General features: G+C 36.2%; 1 pseudogene; it reads left to right on the top strand.

The window, feature by feature from the left end:
• The first annotated feature begins 17233 nt into the window (after window positions 1-17233).
• LOC119624799 (cytochrome c oxidase subunit NDUFA4-like) lies at window positions 17234-17479 on the top strand (annotated as a pseudogene).
• The last annotated feature ends 5952 nt before the right edge of the window (window positions 17480-23431 follow it).

The following is a 23431-nucleotide window of genomic DNA, read 5'->3' as shown; positions in this document are numbered from 1 at the left end:
TGCATTTGTACCTTTTCAAATGTTTTTCCTGTAAGTTTATGATTCTGGTGCAGCCTTCTTGCAAGCCTGAGTTCACTACTCACGGACTCCAGTCTGTGGTTGTAGCTTAGTCTTCTCGCAGACAGCTGGTGAACAATGAGCCAACCAGGAATTTCTACTTTGGAGATAAGGGAATGAAACCCTTCGTTGAGAATTCTGATAGCCACAGGGAGACACAATACTCATCTGCATTTTTCAGAAGACTATGAAATTCTATCAAATAATAAAATTTTGCTCTGAAAATCAAACCAAAGAGAGTGGAGACAATTCCACTATCATGTAAACAGTAAAACTCACTACCTATTAGAAAGAGTGAGGCATTTGATTTTGAGCTCTGCAGGCCTGACTGTGTATCCCCAAATTATATACGTAAAAACATCCACTTTCCACATTGCTTACCTATCTAAACAACATTGAAACATTCATAGAAAATTTTTTTAAAATTGTATTATTGAAATTTGTCAAGTGCAATTCTGTTTTTTTAGCTATTTTTCTAAACAATTTTGCAATATTTATTTGGTCTCACCACGTAGGTTTACCAATAAAGTAACAAAAAAATCATTGTTGGAAAATGATTCAGAGCAAATCTCTTGTGTTTCTCCATGTATTCTACTTTCCTTCTACTCCTACTTCCCTTTGTTGCTTTGTTTTCAATGATAGTTGTAGTGTGAGCAGCCTTAGAAAATAGAGATAGTATCTTCCTCTAGAGCAAAACATGGTATGCTTACTGCCAATTATAAAGTGGTTTCCTTAAACTCAGTTTCTTTCCTGAAATGCAACCCATTGTGTATGCAGAGACTCTCTAAGGCCTAGAGAACTTAGCTCAGAAATGCTGATATTCTGGATTCTGCTAATGCTGTAAGTAATAAACTGCCCTTTGACCCTGGGCCTGGAATTGTGTGTTTTCTGCCAGCATTCATAAAATGCATCAGACAAAGTTGTTGACTTACAAGTAGGGTAAAATGTCAAACTCTTCAGATGTTTTGGAAATCTGATGTATCACACAGGATGGGTCTCAAACAACTAGTTGGACTTAGCAATGAACCTATCACGTTATTGGGTTAGAACAGGAGCCAGTAAACTTTTTCTTAAAAAGTTAGATAGTAAATAGTTTAGATTCTGCAGGCCAGATATTATCTATTTTAACTATTCAATTCTGTTGCAGCGTAAAATTAGCTATTGGCAATACACAAATGAATAAGCATGTCTGTGTTCCTATAAAACGTCATTTATGCACACTGAAATTTAAATTTTATATAAATTTCACACATCATGAAATATTATCTTTTTAAATTTTTTCCAACCATTTAAAAATTTAAAAACCACAACTAGCTCACAGGCTGTACAAAAGCAGGTGTCAGGATGGGTTCAGCCCATGAACCATAATTCTGCAAACCACTAGACTAGAAAAAAAAATGTCAAAAATAAAACATGAAATAAACCTATGAGTGAATTTGTTTGTTTGTTTGTTTGTTTATTTTTCTGTTCCAGTTGGTCTGGAAAGACCAAAGGCAAGTGGAAGACTTGGGACCAGAAATATTTTTGTAAGCAAAATATAAAAAGTTTCTGTTTCTTGACCCTTCATTTTCCAACCTCAGATTCTATGGTACTCAGTTTACCTGTTGTTAATTTATTGTCTGGTGTGTGCTACCTGAATGCCAGAAAATGTAATACTAAAGGGACACTTACTAGTACTCAACATTTAGATTTCACTTAAGCAGTAGTGACTTTAATTATTTCTGCATTATTTTTACATACAGTTCTTAGCCCTGTTTTTACCTTAGGGTTCTGTGAAACCCCCTCACAGATAGGCATCATGCCTATGACTGGTTCCTAATAACTTCAAAGCTTTGTGCCCAAAAGGAGCAGAATTTTTAAAACTGAGATTTATTTTTGCCATACATATTATGTTAAATGTTATGACTCACTCAGGAGCCAAAGATCATTTGAACCACTTGATAACTTAAAGGAAGCACGTAGAACAGTGCCTGGCAGGTAGTATAGACCTAATAAATAAATTTCAGTTATTATTATCAATAATATCTTTTCTTGGAGTTTGACCCAAATTCACCTGAACCAAGTCATACAGGCTTTTCCACATCTTCCATTATTTATATAAACAAGAAAGCAAAGTATGCACCAATTTGCATAATGCTGAAGGGTGATTTTGGATTGATATTTATGTGAAGTTTGCTTTGGTGGGAATGGGTAACTGTTCCTTCTCAAAGGAAGGAATTTATAATTCACAAAACACTGAATGAGTGAGTGAATGAGTAAAAGTGTCACAATCAACTTGACCCTGAATTTTACTGGCTAAACCAGAATGTAGGTTCCAGAGGGCAGATTTCATACAGATAGTAACACTAGGTAGCTGCACGTTACTTCTCTGTTTAAATTATGAAGCTTTATTTTTTCATCTTGCACACACATTAGAGAATGACCTGGCAGAACAAGACCCACAGTTTGACCCTAATCAGCACTAAATAACATCCCTGAGTCAATGTGTTACTTAATTTGCCATATAATTGCCATTGAGCAATACCCAATTCTCAAGTAAACATTCAGCTTTGCATTCTTCACACACATATTCCTTCAATCTATACAGTATTATTGAGTCAAAACTTAATATTTTCTGTAGTCTGAAAGAAATCTTTCTTTTATAAATCAATGTTAGTCTAATAGCATTAGCAATTTGCCAAGAGAAGAGTGATAACCCTATTGTAGTTTGGCTGACAACAAACACGTTAGTAATTTCTCAGGAAAAGTATTTCCTGTTGATCATTAAAAGCCAAATTTTGAGTCACTTCCCCCTCTGAATTGAATAAATACTATTAGATTTTCAACTGTACACAGTAAATATGAATTTCAAGACTTGTTTGTCTGCATTTCTTAAAACATTTATGAACATTGAGCAGATGAATTTGTTTTAAGCATATTTTTTCATTTGAACACTTTTCCCAATGGTTTTTAATATGGATACTGTTCATCACATATTGAATAAAGCAACTTTTACTTTATTTAATGTCTTGACCCAAATCACATTGTCTCCATAAATATTTTACAGTCTGTGTGCAACAAAAGCATGATTACCTAAGTCATGTCTGCACTTATAGGTAATATTCCATAAAAAATGGATTATTTTTCCCTTCTCTTGTTTTTGAAAGAAGGAATTGGTGCTTGCATTTGCCCAAGTGGGTTTTTTTCTTTTTTCTTTCTCTCTTTTTTTACACTAACTAGCTCCTTAGGGGTAAGATATTGGAAGCATGAGTCTGTGCCAAGTTACTAGCTCTATAAAATTCACAAAAGAATAAGAAAACATTGCTCACTTTACTTCTTTCCAGCTGCTTTTCCCTGAAAGAAGAAATTTTGAGACTTTCATTATCCTGATAGAATGAAACTACTCCATGGCTGACTGGGAAGAAGTTACACTGCTATTCAAAGGAGTAAAATAAAATAAAATAAAATTTGAACATTTCTTTCTTCTAAGAGCTAGCAAGCATCTCACCTTCCTTTAGCACCTGATGTCTCACATAATTGAAATTAGAGTATTTCATAAAAGTATCTATAATTTGGAAATGCATTGTAAAATATTTTTAAAGGGTAAGATGGTTTATAAGTTCTGCAGAATTTACACCTTTTGCCTTTATATTAATAGTATAAAAAGTGAAGATACATTCTAAACTCTTGGTGAAATGCAACTTTCCTAAGTAAACAGTGTGGATTTTGGCATACTTTATACTAATCATTTATTCTGTTCAACTCCTATCAACTGAGATAAACTAAATAAAGCTTACGTACTTAATAAAGGACTTCTTGAAGTTTCCAGGGACCAAGCAGCCCTTTCGCAGAGGGATCTCTTTAACATTTGTCTCACTTAATGGTCAGTCCAGCCAGAAGTAACTCTGACTACATGATTTTAAAAAGAAATAGAGAACTGGTAGAATGACTACACATTTATGCATTTATGCTTTTCCTATCAGCTCAAAATAAAATAGCTGTGTCACATTTGTGTAAGATAACCATAAAGTATGCTTCTTGTGTTTGTTTGTTTATATATGTAGAAGAAGCTTAGCTATAATATTTTACTAGTGATACCACATGGCTCTTGGAAAGGCAGCATGAAAACATCACTACAGTGCCTTACAACCACAATTAGTTTGGTGTAGTGGTTATTGTTTGTGGCCTTCGCAGTCTTTCCTCTCCATTACTTTCTTGCCAAAATAGACTCCACTTCTTTTCAACATGGGCTGGACATGCAGATGAAGCAAAGCCTGGCCACAGTTCGAGCTCTGAGGGACAGGCCTCAGTATTAATCCTGCTTGATTAGAATTGTTCCCCTGGGATTTTTACGCTGGTGCTAACAGAGAAAAATAGTCTTTTCTTTGAAGTTCAAGACACTGTAAAGATGCAAGTTTGGGGCTACCAACTCACTGAATCCCCTACAGTGGTTTCATCCCCTGAGCAGTTGAAACTGAGAGAAAGAAAGATGAGAGATAAAGAAAAGGAAAGGAAAGGAAAGGAAAGGAAAAGAAAAGAAAAGGAAAGAAAAGAAAAGAAAAGGAAAGAAAAGAAAAGAAAAGAAAAGAAAAGAAAAGAAAAGAAAAGAAAACAAAAGAAAAGAAAAAAAGCCTGATGGCAATTAAGTCTCCAATTCTATTTTTCTACAAAGTCAGCTCTACTCCTGACCTTCTTATAATCTGGTCATATGTAACAACAAATCTTTCATTTTTGCTTAGGTATTTTGACTTTGGGTTTCTTTCTCTTTCAGAAAAAAGAATCCTGACCTAGACAGCTGATGGATGAATGAATATAATTAGTAGTAGTCTCAGCCCTATGTCTATTTAGAAGGACTGAAAGTGCTTTTGGCCAAATCTCTCCCCCATCAGTTTGCTATGATACTAGGTAAATTCTGAGATTCTAATTCAAGTATAAATGTCTCCTGTAAGAAGTAAGTATTAAAAAATGATTTCTGACTTCTGATTTGCGGATGTCTGAGTAAATACAATTTTGTATTCTCTTGGAAATTAGAAGTTGCTTTATTGTATATGCAAAGAAATTTTTATTTCTATCAGATTAAGTTTCTTTGGAAGTAGAGTGGAAACATTAACTCTACCTTGAACAAAATTGTTATCTGTTGCCCCAAAATATATGAGAAAGGTAAAGATCAAGTAGAGGTACAGAAAGGCACTTGCTGTTACAGATCTCAAAGAGACAGAGGAGCTCAATTATCCAAAATACTTAGTGTAGCCTAAAGATTACAACAAGGAAGCAAAAATGCTTATGGAAACAATGATAATAATTGCATGGATTGCAACTGGTAACTTGCTATGACCCTGCTGACATGAAAGGTAGCAGGAAATGCTGGGAAGAATAAAGAAATGCATAGTCAGGCTATTTCTTTCAGAAAACAGTCTGTATAGGAAACATCATACAGGAGAGTGATTTCAATTTTCAAGGTAGTCTTAGAGCTGCGTATGTTTGCTGGCTGAGAATAAATGAAGCATAAGACAATCTCCTAACTCCAACACACGCACTCAAGAATCCAGTGCATTTTGGGAGGCCAAGGCAGGAGGATCACTTGAGGCCAGGATTTCAAGACCAGCCTGGCCAACATGGTAATACCCTGACTCTACTAAAAATACAAAAAAAAACCAAAACAAACAAACAAAAAAAAATGGCCAGGCACAGTGACTCATGCCTATAATCCCAGCTATTCGGGAGGCTGAGGTGGGAGAATCACTTGAATCCAGGAGATGGAGGTTGCATTGAGCCAAGATCGCACCACTGCACTCCAGCCTGGGTGACAGAGCAAGGGCCTGTCTCAAAAAAAAAGAAAGAAAAAGAATCCATTGCAGGCCAAAAAAACTAGCACAAAACAATCCATTAACCCCTCCCCTACTTGAAGCTCTGATAAACAAAAGATCCAGGAAAAATTTCTGAAATTAAAAAATGACTAATTATCTAAAATTATCAGAAGAGAATCTATATAAAAATAATTCAAGTAAAAGGATTAACAAATGGCAGACGAATAATCTCTAGGGGGTAGGGTCATTGCTATTAAAAGATAAAAACCTGATCCAATTAGCTGGGCATGGTGGCATGTACCTGTAATTCCAGCTACTAAGGAGGCTGAGGTAGGAGAATAGCTTGAACACAGGAGGCAGAGGTTGCAGTGAGCTGGGATCACATCACTGCACTCCAGCCTGGGCAACAGAGCAAGACTCTGTCTCAAAAAAAAAAAAAAAAAAAAACTGACCAAATACATTGCCATACACTCAATAGGAGAGCTTAAGAAAGATAGTGTAAAATGATACAAGAAGGCGATATACAATGCAGCAAAAGCTAACGTAAGAAATGGATGATAGAACTAAAACCAAAAGTCACGTTATAGGCAATACAAAAGAAAATAAACACAGCTGTTTAATAGACACAGTTAGATATGTGGAAGTTAGGAATGAGAAAATTGAACAAAAGTAAATGGAAATGAAGAAAGATTTTAAAAGTATTAAAGAGATCATAGATATGAAATGTGACAAAGGAGATTCAATATATGTATAATTGATATTTTTAAAAATTAGATCTGATCTAATGAAATAGAACATTTTCAAAGGTTTAATAAAAGAAAATTTTCCAGGCAAAAAAAAAAAAAAAGGTTTGAATTTTCAGATACAAAAAGCATATTATACTCTACAAAGGGAAACAACACAAATGATTATAGCCTGGTAAAGTTGTTGGACTTCAAATACAAAGGGAAAAAAAAGATCTTTCAAGTATCTAGGCAAAATGATCAAATCATCTATAGGAAGGGAACTTCAGATTAGCTTCAAATTCTCCACAATACACTTCAGTCTGGGAGACAATAGTGTGATGTTTTTAGGTTTTCAGAGAAAATGCAATCCCAGAAATTGATAATGATTCTCCTGTCCTGGGAAATGCCTCAGGAGTGTGTAGCAGATACCATGGTAGTTTGAGTGCTTAGCAAAGCACCGTGTTGATCAGAGTCACTTCTGGTTTCTGGCTTGTCTTCTTGGAATATTCTACTTTTCTTAAGAACTTGCCTGCTTCCCTCCCATTTCCATGGACTGCAATTCCAAACAGGTTGGTTTTTTTGTTTGTTTGGTTTTTTTTTTTTGTTCCTGTTACCTAAAAGGAATGGACAAAATGTATCTGCTCCTATCTAAGACCAGTTCCTCTATTTCTACACTGAATTCCAGCCCTGCCCCCTTTTACTCAGGGTTTTTGCTCCTGCATATATAATTTTTTCTTTCCTGCATCATCATTTTTCCCTTTCTACTGGTTTATCTCATCACCCTTAGAATATATCATCATTTCTTTCATCTGTGATTGCTTTCTTATGTCCCTTTCTCTCTTCAACCCACTTAAGTCAGATTTTGCTCTCACAAAGCCACTGAAAACTCTCTGTTAAGGTCTTCAACTACCTCCACCCTGACAAATCCAATCACCTGTCCACATTTCACATTACATCCTTTAGCTTAACAGAAAAGATTTTAGGCCCATAGATTTTATAACCTATCTTGGATTTATTGGAATTAAATAGACTTATGTAGAGGTAACCTGGAACAGTACCTTTTTAAGAGGCTCATAGATCTAAAATAATCTCTGTAAAACTTCAAACCAATCTTTTTAAGTTAAACCTAGCCTTGTCTCTGCTGTGCTTCAACTTTTCAGTACCCTTCAATGTCCAACCAGGCATTGGCTGAAGGTTAGTTTGAGGCTTCGTGGATAAAATTTTGGAGCGATGGGCCTCTTAAGAAAGTATTGTTCCAGGTTACCCTTATATAAGTCTGTTTAATCTCAGTAAATCCAAGGTGAGATATAAAGTCTACGGACCCTAACATATGATAACCAGGCATATGAGCTCTTTTGCAGTCTAAGCTTTGCTGCCCAATCACTTCATCATTCAGCACTTTGCACCACACTATACACCATGACAACATTGAGTTCTCTACAGTTTCTTAAGAATTTCGTGCTGTGTCATCTTCCCATGTCTTTGTGTGTATTTAAGCCTCCTCTGTGTGGAATACCCTTGGTCTGCCTTGAAAACTCTTGTTCATCCTTTAAAGGACAACTTAAACATTAGTTCTTTTTGGAAATCCCTAAATAATAATATCTATTTCTCTCTCTCTCTCTCTCTCTCTCTCTCTCTCTCTCTCTCTCTCCCCCTCCTCTCTCTCTGCTTACCACCAAGCAGAATTAATTATTTCTTTCTCTGTATGGCAATAAGTGGATACTACCAGTGTGATTGCACTTTTTATGGTATATATAGACATTTTTTAACATGTTGCTAAACTCCACCAGACTGTGAGTCTCTCGAGGACCAAGATTTTCAGCATTGTATTTGCAGCGCACAGCCCAGTGACTGACATGCCTGCAAGTAGGAAGTTGAAGAGGGATCATGGGCAGAGAGGGACAGTAAAATAGAAAGTGATGAATGAATAAATGAACTTCCATCAATAGTGTTCCAATGGAAAAGTATTTTACCAATTTCCAAAAATCAAACTACAGATGAACATTTAAAACACAGTCTGTTACACAGTTAGGAACTCTACTTCTATTCTTGATGTCTTTGTTGTTTACTTTCTGTGCTTAAGCCAGATGTTCTTAAACTAGGGCCTATTGACCTCTTAAAAATTCACAGATGGTCTTTAGAGAGACTGTGACTTTCCCCAAATCTTACTCAAATTGTTGTATAATTTACATATAGCAAAGTTTTTAGGGGAGGAGAAGGCCCACAGCTTTCAACAAAGTGGCATATATGAATAAAGCAAAGCTGAGAGGCACTACGAGGTACATGAGAACTTGTTTATGAAAGCTTAAAAACAACTTTAAAAAATATAGTTGTCTGTCCCTTCCTTCCTTCCTTCCTTCCTTCCTTCCTTCCTTCCTTCCTTCCTTCCTTCCTTCCTTCCTTCCTTCCTTCCTTCCTTCCTTCCTTCCTTCCTGCTTTCTTGCTTGCTTGCTTGCTTGCTTGCTTTTTCTTTTCAGACTCTCATTCTGTCATCCAGGCTGGAGTGCAGTGGCGCTCACAGCAACCTCCACCTCCCAGGTTCAAGGAATTCTCCTGCCTCAGCCTCCCAAGTAGCTACCATGCTAGGCTGATTTTTGCATTTTTAGTAGACACGGGGTTTTGCCATGTAGGCCAGACTGGCCTCGAACTCCTGCCCTCAGGTGATCCACCCACCTGGGCCTCCCAAAGTGCTGGGATTACAGGCATGAGCCACTGCACTCAGCCAAGTTGTGTCCTTTCTGATAAACTATTTTTGGCCTTTTATGATTAAAAAAGACAAACTTAAAGGTGGATCACTTCTATAAATAAAATATTTTTCTGGCTTAAAGAATTTAGTTATGTGAGATGTTTTTGAGGAAGGAACAGCCAGATGCCTTAAAAATGAAGGCACATGGCGGTCTTGTGCTGTCCACAGGCTAAGTATCCTTAGGCTGGGCCAGGCTGTGGAATTCCATTTCCCTGAGTTTGGGATCTGGAGACCCAGCAACAGTTTTCTGTCTTCTTTTCTCCTTTTTCCTCTCCCTTTATCTCAAACCATTATTGGACAAATAATAGTTATTTAGCATGGCGAATCAGCCCCACTTCCCCAATCAATCTCTTTCTCTCTTTCTCTCTCTGTCTGCCAAGAGTCGGGGAGGGATTTCTGGGTTTGGCAGCTGTCAGCCCATCATTATGGGCTCACTGTCCCATCTGCACTACTTAGATTGGTGCAGTCACAGGGGGTTTTACCCAAACAGGCTCTCAGGGGAACAGTAACATACCTCTTGATTTGGCTGTGAAGTTATACTTGTGATTATTAATAGACAAGATAAGAGGCTGGTGCTCTATTCATCCATGTTAGAACTAATTATTCAGTTTGATCTAAGCTGATTATATTACTGATAGATAACCACACTACATTTATAGCCGCAGCAAGCAGTGGCCAAGAGCCTTGACACAGTGCTGCCATTTGGGTTTGTCAGATAGGAAGAAGTGGGAGGGTGGGCGGTGAGGGAGAAGAAGAAGCGGCTTTGGTTGATTAGCAATGTGCTGCATGGGACCATTTATAATGAAGCATATCATTTAAATTTTCCTTTACAAATGAGTCCAACGCGTGTTGCAGGCTGCAGGCCCTGTTAATTGTCACAAACATTGCTTTTTTTTTTTTTTTTTTAACATTATTAGCTCTTTGGCAGGATCTCCATTGTTGACTAAAAACTTGGCATGATCAGGGCTTGCTGAATAATTTAGGTGGTTGGCAGCTGGAGAAGGAGAACACACACATCTAGGCAGACAGACATGCTGCTTGAGCTCTTTATATAATAGGATTGTATACAAAGCAGAGTACAGTCAGCAGTGACTTCTGTGTCTGTTTATAGGTAAACACTGATGTTAGTTTTATAGGAAAACTGGAGGGATACTTCTCACAAATCATATGCAGCATATGAGACAGATGCACTGGAGGACTGTTCAGATGACTCGGATCATCTCTGACTCTCACAGAATATGATTGCTGGAGTTTTCCCCCACCAGCACTTACGTTGCCTCTGCAGTGGGGGTATTTGAGGACTTCATTGTCAGACACAGCAGGACTAATATGATATAGAGCCACCCAAAACTCTGAATGGTTGCAAGCAGCAAATCGGAAAGACTCATGAGTCACGAAGACTACGAAACACACTCATTTGGGAAATCAAATATATATGATTACATATATATATTTGATGAGAATGTACAATTACTGTGTCATGTAAAAGAACATGAAGATCATGGGTAATATGGCAAATACTTAACATATATGTATAATTCTTTAGTAAATGAACCAGATCCACTGTTTCTCTTTCTGGGTATTCTGTACTATTTAGGACTGTACAACATTCAAGGAACAAAAACACAATCCAAACTCCTTAAGCCAACAGGATTTATCTGCTCAGATAAGTGCAAGTGCAAACGAAGAAATGGCTGGATAAATATTTAAATGACGTTACCAGGATGCCTTTTTCTGCCTCCACCGTTGGACTTTTATTCCAATGTTCTGTCTTCATTCTCAAAAAGCTTATCATCATCTTGGTGACAAAGGGGTCACAGCTCCAGTCTCTCATCACCTCCTCCTTTTCAAGGCCAGTAGGAAAGAGTGAGTGAGATGACACTAATGAAAGTTCTGAGATTGAGTCCTGATGTTCTACCAACCAACAGGGTCACAGGCTCCTTCCTAAAGCAATTGCCACAAAGCCGGGATTGAAATTTAGAGAGAATAAGATACCTAAATAAAAACTGGGAGGCTGTCAAAAAAAAGAAAGAAAAAGAAAAAATCTAATAAAATAAAAAACATAATGAGTACAGTTTCCCTTAGCTTGTTTCATTTTAGGAACCGAGGTTAATTTCTTTTTTTTTTTCTTTTTTTTTTGAGACTTTGAGACGGAGTCTTGCTCTGTCGCCCAGGCTGGAGTGCAGTGGCCGGATCTCAGCTCACTGCAAGCTCCGCCTCCTGGGTTTACACCATTCTCCTGCCTCAGCCTCCCAAGTAGCTGGGACTACAGGCTCCTGCCACCTCGCCGGGCTAGTTTTTTGCCTTTTTTTAGTAGAGACGAGGTTTCACCAGGTTAGCCAGGATGGTCTCTATCTCCTGACCTCGTGATCCGCCTGTCTCAGCCCCGAGGTTAATTTCTGCACCTCTGTCCTACTCATCAGCCTAGGAATAGTTTTTCGAACAACAAAATATTAATGAAAGACATGGGTAGGTGTGTAGCCATGGTCAAACTTACCCCAGACCTTATGACACAGCAAAAACTAGACTCTGGAGGTATATGACTGTAGCAAGAATTGTCTTATAGAATAATAAGTTGAGTGTTCAGTACTGATGTGGCTGTACCCCCAGCCTACAGGAAGTAGAGTCAGCCATCGTTGATCCTGGGCTCCAGAGTGAATTTGTTTGTACTATAAGCACTAGTCACTGAGTTTTAGATGCTTCTCTGGCAAGAAATAGCCATTGAAAAGCTATGTGCACTGGCATGTATCCTTGTGTGTGTGTGTGTGTGTGTCTGTGTGTATTTCGTACTGCTTGCTTCCTAGTTTAGAGTAAATTTAGGTAAAATATAATGTTCATCTGAGTCTGCATCCATCCTTGTCCCCCTTTATATTAGGTCTGTCCTATATGGTTTGTCTAGCTTAGCACATGCAAAATATCACAACAGTGCTAAGCCAGTTGACCCTCCTCAACAGGATAGAATCCATGATTACCAGTCTATCCAACCACACTAATCTGCCAATTGTGGCATTTTCATATTATGACATCATCATATTCAAATTGTGCTGTCTCCAATAAATAGAACTGCTGCATATTCTTATTAGCAGGATCTTTTTTGATCCCATCCTTCTAAGAGTTCTATTTTTAAAAAGGACTTTTGATGACCAGGTAGGCAGGACTGTTACTTACATCCCAGGAATGTCTTCCACCATGTTTAGCTCCCTCATTTTCACAGGGTGGTAGCCTCACAGTAAAATTTTACCCATAAAGAGTTAATAATCTTCTTAATAAACAATTCTCTACTAAGGTTCATGCAGACAAAAAAAGTTACTATTTAGAAATTGTAAAATTCTGATAGGACAAGATAAAAATAAGAAATGATGATTTCCCCCTGTTCCATTCCCTCAGTGATAGTTTTAGACTTTTGTCTGGATCACCCCAATCCCTAACTCAGCATAGTAGCATACTGGCTTACTATAAATCATGTATTTTCTATTTGGAAGTAATTTGCTCTCTAGAAACTTGAGTATTATAGTTCTCCTTGAGCTAAGAAACAGCAGAAGTCTTGAAATATTAACATGAATCAAAGAAATTATTTCAGAAAACATCAATAAAATCAATTCAATTATTGTGCTCATAGAATAAGTCTCTGAATAAATATATGTATACAATAGATACATAAATCTATGTGTATGTGTTTATATGTTTGTATGTTTTTTGATTCATGTTAATATTTATGTATGTGTATACATATGTGTGTACATGTGTTTTATATTTATATATAACCTAGATATTTATTACTACTAACTTGAGACAAGGGTAAAGATTTTGAAATTGTCATGAGAAAATCAAAAATATTTAAAATTTCTAAATTAAGAAACTGTGCACAAAAAAAAACTTAAAAAAATCAATGAACTGAGGAGCTGGCTTTTTGAAAAAAATAACAAAATATACCACTAGCTAGATGAACAAAGAAGAAAAAAGAGAAGAATCAAATAGACACAATAAAAAATGATAAAGGGGATATCACCACTGACCCCACAGAAATATAAACTACCATCAGAGGATACTATAAATACCTCTATGCAAATAAACTAGAAAATCTAGAAGAAATGAATAAGTTCCTGGACACATACACCTCCCAAGACTAAACCAGAAAGAAGTTGAATCCCCAAATAGACCAATAACAACTTCTGAAATTGATGCGGCAATTAATAGCCTACCAATCAAATAAAGCCCAGAACCAGACAAATATACAGTCAAATTCCACCAGAGATACAAAGAGCAGCTGGTACCATTTCTTCTGAAACTATTCTAAATCATTGAAAAGTAGGAACTCCTCCCTAACTCATTTTATGAGGCCAGCATCACCTGATACCAAAACATGCGAAAAACATAACAAAAAAAGAAAACTTCAGGCTAATATCCCTGATGAATATCGATGAGAAAATCCCCAATAAAATATTGGCAAACTGAATCCAGTAACACATCAAAAAGCTTATCCACTACAATGAAGTTGGCTTCATCCCTGGAATGCAAGGCTGGTTCAAGGTATGCAAATCAATAAACATAAGCCATCACATAAACAGAACCAATGATAAAAAGCACATGATCATTTCAATAGATGCAGAAATGGCCTTCAATAAAATTCAACATCCCTTTATGTTAAAACCTCTTAATAAACTAGGTATTGATGGAACATATCTCAAAATAATAAGAGCTATTTATTAAAAACTCACAGCCAATATTATACTAAATGGGCAAAAGTTGGAAGCATTCCCTTTGAAAACTGGCACAAGACAAAGATGCCCTCTCTCACCACTCCTATTCAACATAGTATTGGAAGTTCTGGCCAGAGCAATCAGGCAACAGAAAGAAATAAAGAACATTTGAATAGGAAGAGAGGAAGTCAAATTGTCTCTATTTGCAGACAATTTGATTCTATACTTAGAAAACCTCATCATCTCAGCCCCAAAACTCCTTAAGCTGATGAGCAACTTCAGCAAAGTCTCAGGATAGAAAATCAATATGCAAAAATTACACCAACAGTAGATGAGCAGAGAGCCATATCATGAATGAACTCCCATTCACAATTGCTACAAATAGAATAAAATATCTAGGAATACAGCTAACAAGGGATGCAAAGGACCTCTTCAAGGAGAACCACAAACCACTGCTCAAGGAAATAAGAGAGGATACAAACAAATGGAAAAACATTCCATCCTCATGGATAGGAAGAATCAATATCATGAAAATGGCCATACTGCCTGAGGTAGTTTATAGATTTAATGCTATTTCCATTAAACTACCATTGACATCCTTCACAGAAGTAGAAAAAAAACTACTTTAAATTTCATGTGAAACCAAAAAGGGGCCTGTATAGCAAAGACAATCTTAAGCAAAAAGAACAAAGCTGGAGGCATCATGCTACCTGACTTCAAACTTTACTGCAAGGTTATAGTAACCAAAACAGTATGGTACTGGTACCAAAACAGACATATAGACCAATGGAACAGAACAGAGACCTCAGAAATAACCCCACACATCCACAGTCTTCTGATCTTTGGCAAACCTGACAAAAACAAGAAATGAGGAAAGGATTTCCTATTTAATAAATGGTGTTGGGAAAACTGGCTACCCATATTCAGAAAACTGAAATGGGACCCCTTCCTGACACCTTATACAAAAATTAACTCAAGCTGGATTAAAGACTTAAATGTAAAACCCAAAACCATAAAAACCCTAGATGAAAACCTAGGCAATACTGTTCAGGACATAGGCATGGGCAAAAACTTCCTGATGAAAATGCCAAAAGCAACTGCAACAAAAGCCAAAATTGACAAATGGGATCTAATTGCACTGAAGTGCTTCTGCACAGCAGAAGAAACTGTCATCAGAGTGAATAGGTAACCTACAGAATGGGAGAAAATTTTTTCAATCTACCCATTTGACAAAGGGCTAATATCAAGAATCTACAAAGAACTTAAACAAATTTACAAGAAAAAAACAAACAACTCCATGAAAAAGTGGGCGAAGGATATGAACAGACACTTCTCAAAAAAAGACATTTATATGGCCAATAAACATATGATAAAAAGCTAATCATCACTGATCATTAGAGAAATGCAGATCAAAACCACAATGAGACACCATCTCACATCAGTCAGAATCGCAAATATTAAAATGTTAAGATACAATGAATGCTGGCAAGGCTGTGGAGAAATAGGAATACTTTTATACTGTTGTTGGGAATATGAGTTAGTTCAACCATTGTGGAAAACAGTGTGGCAAGTCCTTAAAGATCTGGAACCAGAAATATCATTTGACCCAGCAATGCCATTACTCAGAATATACCCCAAAAAATATAAATAATTCTACTATAAAGACACATGCACACTTTTGTTTAGTGCAGCACTATTTACATTAACAAAGACATGGAACCAATCCAAATGCCCATCAATGATAGACTGGATAAAGAAAATGTGGTACACACACCATGGAATACTATGCAGCCATAAAAAGGAATGAGATCATGTCCTATGCAGGGACATGGATGAAGCTGGAAGTCAGCATCCTCAGCAACCTCACACAGGAACAGAAAACCAAACACCACATGTTCTCACTCATAAGTGGAAGCTGAACAATGAGAACACATGGATTCAGGGAGGGGAACAACACACAGTGGGGCCAGTTGGGCGGTCGGCAGGGGTGAGGAAAGGGAGAGTATTAGGACAAGTAGCTAACACATGCAGGGTTTAAAACCTAAATGATGAGTTGATAGGTGCAGCAAACCATCATGGCACATGTATACCTATGTAACAAACCTACATGTTCTGCACATGTATCCCAGAACTTAAAGTAAAATAAAAATTAAAAAAAAAAAAAAGAAACTGGAAAAATTTACAGCTTAAAAAATAAACTAGAAAATATGTTTTTCTCTTTTGCTTTTCAGAATCTGCCTATTTCTGTCTGTCCCTTTCAATCATTCTTTAACTATACATTTCTTACCTCAGCTATTTAAGCATTCTACAAATGAGTTTTAAGCAATTTGTAGATTTCAAGCACTATGTAAGGTCCTGGTAATATAAGATTTCAAAATACAGCCTCAGTCTTCAAGAGATTAAACCTAGTGATGTGAGACAGACCAGTAAACAGATGGTTCAAACACCTTTTAATAAGAGCTACATTAAGGTTTATACAGAAATTTTAACAATGGTGTGGGAGCCACCGGGGAACACTTCTTGGAGGAGATTATGTCAAAGCCAGGTCCTAAGGTTCTAGTCATATTAACTAATGGTAAGGAGTTTTTAAAGGACTCAAGGGAAGGAAGAACATCAATGTTAGGGAAACTCCAAATAAGGATGCTTTGAATCCTAGAATGCTTGGAGCAATTTAAGCTGGAAAGATAAGCAGAGTTGGGTCATAAAGGAACCCGAAGGCACCACTAATGTATTTGGATTTTTATCCTGAAAAAATCAATCTGGAGGCAGAGTGCAGCAAGTAAGATTGGGTTAAGATTGGAGGCTGTGAGAACAATTACAGAAATAATAGACATAAAAAAAAAAATTAAGGTGGTGTGGCAGCAAGGAGGTATGGAAGGAAACAGACCAAATCAAGAGATTTAAGAAGGTCGAATTGATAAAACTTAATTCATTCTTCCTTCAGTTTCCAACATGAGCATTCTGTTCACTTAACTTTCTCTTCCATTTTGTTTTCTAAAATCTACCAGTCTCTCTATTATCAGGTATATCTCTTTCTTTACACTTCCTCCAGTTAAGTAGAGGAATATGGCTCATAGATTTACCTGATAGCCCATTAACTATACTATAACATTTAAAAATACATTAAAACCAGTCTTTTTGAGTGCAGATACTACTTAGCCCAGGGCCTGGTGGCAATGCTGGTTCTCTCCTTTCCAATTGGAGGCCTCTGTCGCAAACATGTTCCGCCAGATCATCAGTCAGGCCAAGAAGCATCCGAGTTTGATCTCCCTCTGTACTTATTGGAGCTGGAGGTACTGGAGCAGCACTGTATCTCTTGAGTCTGGCATTGTTCGATCCAGATGTTAGTTGGGACAGAAAGAATAACCCAGAGCCCTGGAAGAAACTGGGTCCCAATGATCAATACAAGTTCTACTCAGTGAATGTGGATTACAGAAAATGAAGAAAAAAGGTCCAGATTTCTAAACGAAGTGTTTCGCTCTAAAGCTGCTTTAGAATGAAGGTCTTCCAGAAGCTCTCCGCACAATTTTCCACTTAACCAAGAAATATTTCTCTTCTAAATGCACGAAATCATGTTGAAGTAATCTACTAGAAATTACACTGATTAATAAATAACTGAAATTTGGAAAAAAAAGTCTTTTCAGCAGTGTGAAAAATCAGAGATTTGAGTGTGCCACAAAAGCCAAGTGCTCTTTAAAGTTATGCTGCTATATTGCACAACTGGGAGCATCATTCAAATACAGTTCAATGGAGTTGTATGACTCAGCACCCCTTACACTGAGGTTCAGAAACAGTAAGCAGGTACTACCGTGACTTCTTGGACTTCTCTACGGAACTTCATTTCAGCTTCTAGAGCTGGCACTTAGAGCCCAGGAAGAAATTTGATTAAAAAGACACGTAAAAGCAAGGTTTGTTCATCTATGTATTCTGAACATGAGTGTGGTTCTACATGAGGCTGAATATAAGGCAAACATTTAAATACCATTTCCAACAATACTATTACTATCTTTGTGCTTCTAGATGAACATCTGATTACAATTAAACTTTACTCTCCGGGAAAAATAACTCTCCAATCATATAAACATTCTTGAATTTTAGCCAAGGAAATATGTTTCAGTAGTTTCTTACAATATACATTTCATTCCATATTAAAGAATCAAACAAAGCAATGTTCTAATAGGCCATTAGATGACTTTTCATGCATCCATCTTTTCTTCTAATTATGCAATCAAATGATGCCAGATCCACATTATGACTGCAGATTAAAAGCATCACAACTCAAAAATTTACCCAGATATATTTTTTTGGATGTTTCAAAGATTTATTCCAGAATGCTAAATATTTTTACATGAATTAATGGGACTTGATCATTCCGAATATTTTGTGTAATGAAGATTTATAAATTATACAGTTGGTCTGCAAGAATAGAATTATCATGTACAGTTTTTCTGATCAAAACCTTTCTCTAAGTCATTTATTAAATATGACATTAATGTGAAATATTAATAATATTCCAACTCATGTAAAAAGGAATAACAGCATGAGTTGAGGAGATTTATCATAATAAAAGTAATTATTTTCTGAATAGAGGTGCTCAAAAAATGTTAAGTTGTTGACTACTGTAAAAAATCATTGATAGTAAAAAACACATCTCCAAATAGTAAGATGGTCTAAATGATATTGGATTAAAAGAAGGGTTACCTATTTATTCCCTTTTGATTTTATTTTAGCTAGTTTATAATTAAGCTAAGAAGGAAGTGAAATCTATGAAACTTTGAAAACAAATATTTTGTACTTTATCACTGAACTACTTAAAATGACAATAGAGAAACACTGAAGATATTTGTGACTACTAGACAATAAAAAGACAAATAATAAGATGGATAAACTGAGATCTTAAAGACCTAGATATAATTTTAAGTAAGATTCAAGAAATATTCACACCAAAATGATATTAATTAATTCCCAAAATCCCACACTTAGCTTACTGTCAGTTTACTCTACTCCTTCATTCCACCTTTGTAGTAACTAGGTGATGACATCGAGGCCACATAATAAATGATCCAATGGACTTGGAAAATTTTATATAAAGAGCCAAGTAAAAGAGAAGTGTGTGTTCATAACCTAGAGTTAGTAATAGATGACATTTGAATGTATGAAACATTCTGCTAGGAAAATGTTGCAAGGGAAGGGACAGAAAAGAACGGACATCTGTAGTTCAAGCGATTAAGAAAATTTTACTATGGACATTTGAGGGCTCCTTTTCCCTGTTTTGAAAAATTGATGTTAAGACCACATTTAGCAGATTTCAAATTGCAACATATATTTGAAATGAAGCATGAGTTCTTCAAAAATATTTTTAATACCCCACTCATTATAAAATTGAAAAGGATCGCACTTCATAATCTGAATAAGTGTTTTGTTGAATCTAGTGTTAGTTAAGTAACAGTTTCTGAAAGTGGGGAGGTTGGCCTGAGGTCAGACTCTGCTTCTCTAATATAGCCATCTCCTACCCTCTACCTCTTGAACACTGTAGTCCAACCCAAATGGCTTTCTTTTTAGATCCATCAAAGAAGTAGGCTCCTTCTGCCTCAGTTCTTCACCCATACCTTAAAGACTCTGATACAATGGTTACATGTTGGTTCCCTTAAAACAAATCCCCACTGATGCTGATGTGCAGCTCCCTTTGAGAACCATTAGCAACTCTTCGAGGGCAGAGGTTCCACCAGTCTTATTGTTTAGCAAGGTCAAGAACATTGTAACATGCAGGAAGTATTAATTAAATGAACACATGAAAATGATTAAAGGAACAAAGGGAAAGGAATATTTTTAAAAGATGGGACTACACAACAAATTGATAAACTTCCCAAAGCTTTTTAAATTTATCTTGAATTAACATGTATTTCTTCTAATGTAATAATGGAAACTCTTAGCTCTTTGAGCTCACAAGAGACTCCGAAGCACAAGAACCTTTTAATAAAGTAGCTCTCTTTGTTATAAATCATTCATGGGGTAAGAGACTCTTACAGGACTAGCAGTGTTACTCACTTTGATGAATCTCATAAAGAGTTTAACCACGGACTCATAAAAAGGTTGTTCATGATGGAGTCCGAAGACCTAAGGCTACTTGTGTACGCATTGCTACATGATGTCCAAGATGAAGAAATAAAGAAACTGGAAGTTTGTTATTATGTTCAAGTAATTCAATGAATTGAGACCCAATCATTCCTCTCAAAATGAAAGGTAGCTCTCTCTATAGCCATGGGCTTTTCAGAACAATGGTAACGTAAAATGATAAAGATCTTGGATAGAAAGAGGAACTTTAAAAGCAAAATTGTATATTCTATTCCATTTTGTGTTCTTCCCAGAAAGGTAGATAGATGCTTCTAAGAAAGAACCCCCTAAATGAAAGACAGATTAATAATCATGGTGAGGGCTAAACCACCTCTGGTATGTTTATCATGTGCCAGGGACCTTGCTAAGACTTTGAATGGATTTTCTCATTTGATTCTCAAAATAGCTCATCAAGACAAATGCGACTATTCCTCTTTGGGAGGTTGATTGACCTACCGAAAGATTCACAGCGATAAGTACTAGAGGTGGCTCTCCACCCAACCCTGCTGACAACAGGACCACACTCTACAATTTTTTCCTCTCTCTACTCTCCTCAGAGGCATCCAGGGATGTCTTGTGTGCCTTGTAAATGATAAAATGCATGGTCCTTTCTTGCATTCTTCTCTTTCTGTGTTATGAGCCTGTTGGATCATGAGGACTAATTATTTTCGAATAGCTTTAATGCTTAACACAAACAAAAACTATTGATAGAGTTGACGATAGGTAATAATGGCACAAACTGTTTTTTCAATTTTACGTATAAAAACTTTAAAATCTCCCCCGTGAAGTGACTCACACCTGTAATCCCAGCTACTCTGGAGGCTGAGGTGGGGGCATCACCTGAGGCCAAGAGTTTGAGACAAGCCTGAGCAACATAGTGAGAACTGTATCTTTAAAAAATTAAATAATAAAAATTAAATAATTTTTAAATTAAAAAAAAACTTTAAAATCTAAGTAACTCAAGTGTTCTGATTCTATTTTATTTTATTTTTCCGCCATGGACTTGAAATGCCATCCCAAACACCAGCAGCTTCTCTGAGTATCTGCTATGTTCTAAGCATGTAACTAGGGGCTCTCCATGTCTCATTTCTCAACCCATCTTCAAACTTATTCTGTTAGTTTTTGCCATTTACAAGACGAGAAAGCTTGGAATTTAAGAGATTATATAACTTGCTCAAGGCAAAAGAGAAACTGGGTGGCAGGGCTAGAATTCAAATTCAGGTCTGTCTTCTGTGACATCAGTTGCCTCTCGGGGACATAACTGGATATTTCTGCATCATAAAACAGTATATTTAATTCTTTTCTTTGACTCAATTAGTAATTTAAGAATTTTTTTTTCTTCCCTTAATTGGTCCTCACAAGCACTGCTCTTGACCCAAATAAGTAGGAAATGATAGAATAAACGTTTAGACTGCTAAAAAAGAATAAAATAATTTTAAGGAAAAAAACCCTCTAAAATACACCAATTAAATAAGGAGATGCCAAGGTGCTTGCTTGGAAGATGATGCTGTTCACGACCACTTGGCTACAACCACGGGAGATTTTCAGAGAAAAGCCAGTACTTGAGTAAAACATTTTTCATCTGATCACAGCCAAGCGTTTTATTTTTTCAAGCAAAACCAAGTGCAAATTGTGTTTGTTTTTGAAATTATGATCTCTACTTTACAAGTGAAATTCCACACACCAAAGTGTGAGTTTATTTTGATAAAACCACATTTCAGATTCCACATGCAACTGGGTATAAAATCAGGACATGTGGTGTGGGGTTTTCGTAAAAGTCAAAATCTGGTAATTAGCACCAAAACTGTTCTTTGAAATCTGAAAGTATTGGAGATAATAGAAATAAAAGCTCATGGAAATGCCAAGAATGTCTGCTCTTGCTAAATTCTACTCAAATACCATAAAGCACCAAGGTGATAAACATTTCAAATCTATTTTACCTTGCTTATTAAGGGAAAAAATACACTGACATATTTTTGCAACTATTTTGTTTATATAAAGTTTCTCCTGATCTTTAATTGTCTGAATCTGAAGTGGAGTTGTACCAACTTAGAAGCTATCATATAGACCTGAACAAATATACTGGCCTTAGCCAGAAAAAAAAAAAAAAGTTACATAAAACATATCAAGGTAGTTCCATGCATGTAACTAAGTATCTCAATGGCAAGGACAAGAAAATTGTCCAAAAAGAGCTTTAGGATTGATTATATGAGAATAAACTGGAATCTCAAAGTCCCAAACACCCGTAACTCATATTCGTTTTTGTCCCTATTTGTAGAGTGTGTGTGTGTGTACGTTTTAATTCTGCCAGCTTTAACAGTAGTTTAAAAATAAAATAAAATCTACCTTGGCAAGTTTCCAGCCCAAATTGGTGACTCGATGCCTGAGTCTGTTGATTTCAATAGCTGTACCAGCTCCTGTTCTCCAGTGCACCTCAAGCCTATATTATTATTTAGTAGAGGAGTAGTAGAATTTAATGTTTCAGGAATTGGCAGCAGATTGCACCAGCAGTCCTTAAACAGCAGCATACTGTATTTATTTGTGTACTGCATTTAATCCAATGTATGTAATTCTATCTCCAAATTCAACATTTGTTGGCAATAAAATGGGGAATGATTCTGTTTAAGTCAAAGCAGCAGTCAAAACAGGAACAATACTATATTATAGCTCAGATATGAACTAACTACTTGACACTGATTTTTTGGAAAACAACCAATATCTTGTATTCAAATAGTACACTCTATTTTTATGGAAAGTAAGTCAAACCTTTACTTACACAGAAAAACCATTTCAAATATTCAACAGAAATTAACTTGTAATAAAACACCCCAAAGTAATTTCTTAGAAGACAGTGTCACCTATGAGGCTAAGAGTAATGAAATACTGACATTTGAATACATGTGTAAGAAACAACTAAATAGCACCATTAATTTTAAGATGTTTAATATTGTTAACACAACACTTATTAATGTATAGAGATAAGTATATTACATACATAAGGGAAAGTGACAGAATTTAATTGGGTACAGCAAAAATATTTTAAATACCTTTAAACACCTAAAGTTTTAAATGTTTAAAGTTACTTAGATTTGAGGATATACAATCATAAAATGTATCTGCACTTAGGCTTTGTATAGCTAGATACAATTCTATTTCATTAATTAAAAGAGCACATATTATTTATGTAGTCGGTTCCAATTATTTGTCCCTCCCAGATCACATCATTTTATATTCTTGACATTGAATTTGGACAGAATCATTTAGCCAGACACTGGGCATGTGAAATCATGCTACCATCTGGGA

This window comes from Chlorocebus sabaeus, chromosome 8, assembly GCF_047675955.1.
Source record: "Chlorocebus sabaeus isolate Y175 chromosome 8, mChlSab1.0.hap1, whole genome shotgun sequence".
Lineage (NCBI taxonomy): Eukaryota > Metazoa > Chordata > Mammalia > Primates > Cercopithecidae > Chlorocebus > Chlorocebus sabaeus.
Note: the sequence above shows the minus strand (reverse complement) of the source record. Positions and strands in the feature narration are given on the sequence as shown.